The sequence below is a fragment of the Limulus polyphemus genome, unplaced genomic scaffold (genome assembly GCF_000517525.1).
Source record: "Limulus polyphemus unplaced genomic scaffold, Limulus_polyphemus-2.1.2 Scaffold2777, whole genome shotgun sequence".
Taxonomy (NCBI): domain Eukaryota; kingdom Metazoa; phylum Arthropoda; class Merostomata; order Xiphosura; family Limulidae; genus Limulus; species Limulus polyphemus.
This window is the reverse complement of record NW_013668387.1, coordinates 163,288-165,595: the sequence shown is the minus strand read 5'-3', so window position 1 is coordinate 165,595 and position 2,308 is coordinate 163,288.

Genomic DNA, 2,308 nt, shown 5'->3' with positions numbered 1-2,308 from the left:
TCACACTTTAATAAAAGTTATTACTACTAAACTATCACCTTGTGTCAAACTGTTGTTAAGATGCTCTGCATTTCACACTTTAATAAAAGTTATTACTACTCAACTATCACCTTGTGTCAAACTGTTGTTAAGATGCTCTGCATTTCACACTTTAATAAAAGTTATTACTACTCAACTATCACCTTGTGTCAAACTGCTGTTAAGATGCTCTGTATTTCACATGTTAAGATGCTCTGCATTTGTAGTAATAACTTTTATTAAAGTGTGCAGCAGTTTGACTCAAGGTGATAGTTTATCACCTTGTGTCAAACTGTTGTTAAGATGCTCTGCATTTCACACTTTAATAAAAGTTATTACTACTCAACTATCACCTTGTGTCAAACTGCTGTTAAGATGCTCTGTATTTCACATGCAGTTTGACACAAGGTGATAGTTTAGTAGTAATAACTTTTAGTTAATTGTTAAGATGCTTTGTATTTCACACTTTAATAAAAGTTATTACTACTAAACTATCACCTTGAGTCAAACTGTTGTTAAGATGCTCTGCATTTCACACTTTAATAAAAGTTATTACTACTCAACTATCACCTTGTGTCAAACTGCTGTTAAGATGCTCTGTATTTCACATGTTAACAAAAGTTATTACTACTAACCTATCACCTTGTGTCAAACTGCTGTTAAGATGCTCTGCATTTCACACTTTATAAAGATGCTCTGTATTTCACACTTTAATAAAAGTTATTACTAAACTATCACCTTGAGTCAAACTGCTGTTAAGATGCTCTGTATTTCACATGTTAATAAGAGTTATTACTACTAAACTATCACCTTGAGTCAAACTGCTGTTAAGATGCTCTGTATTTCACATGTTAATAAAAGTTATTACTACTAAACTATCACCTTGAGTCAAACTGTTGTTAAGATGCTCTGTATTTCACATGTTAATAAAAGTTATTACTACTAAACTATCACCTTGTGTCAAACTGTTGTTAAGATGCTCTATATTTCACATGTTAACAAAAGTTATTACAACTAAACTATCACCTTGAGTCAAACTGCTATTAAGATGCTCTATATTTCACATGTTAACAAAAGTTATTACAACTAAACTATCACCTTGAGTCAAACTGCTGTTAAGATGCTCTATATTTCACATGTTAACAAAAGTTATTACTACTAAACTATCACCTTGAGTCAAACTGCTATTAAGATGCTCTATATTTCACATGTTAATATCAAAGTAATCTCAACTGTTTTGTTTACAAAAAGATGATGAATCTAAAGCTAAGAATGTTTGTTTTTTATTTAATTTTTTAAATTTTAATAACCTTTTGCTCTACTTAATGTGGTTTGGTTGTTGTTAAACACAAAGTGGGCTACCAATACTCTGCCTACCACCAGTGTTTAGGCCCAATTTGAGCCACTTGGGGGCATTTAATGCAGAGTTTTTGACACATTCCTTTTTTATTACATAATTTGACTTCTTTATAATTTCATATTTTGTTTATACATACATTTTGACAAAACTACAGAAAGCTTCCTATTCAATTTAGTGCTGTTCAAGTTCTTTTTAAATTCCCTTTTTTTGGAAGCATGCAACTTTTCTTCCCTGTAAAATGGCCGCAGAGCTATAATTTTCAAGTTTTAGTCACTTATCTTTTACTATTTATTGATTTGCAAAATAATTTTAATTTTAACAAACATCCCTCTACATAATCTATTAATTATTTTGTGCAGGATGTAAAAGGCTTTGTCCTGAAATATTCTTCATCAATGAATTTATTAATTATCATCGTGAGATAAAAACAAAACAAACATCAAGTTATTAACCTTAGCTCAAACAAGAAATAGCATGAATTTTGATAAACACGTTGAACAGTAACATTAAAAACTCACAGAGGTACAAAACAATCTATTGGTACATACCTGATCTCTTTCACTAATGCAAGTGTAGACATAATGAGAATAGGGTGGCATAGCAATGAAACGGCCAACACCTTGACTGATGTGTAGCTGATGGAGATAAGAAAATGAAATGTAAATGCATACAATTCAAAAAGTGTGAAAAATGTTCATAACACAACTTGAGATCAAAACGTTCAAGAAACTGTGTCAAGTATGGGTAATGTAACATAACATAATGTTTTGGGACAACCTGGGACCTATTGGTCCATGTCAGCTGTTCCATCCTCTAAATTAAATCAATATAATCTTAAAAAAGTCTTAAAACCAGCCCTTATCATTCATATACTTATCAAGCTTTTTCTTAACCTCACTTAAATTTACTGCCTCCACAACATCAGAAGGC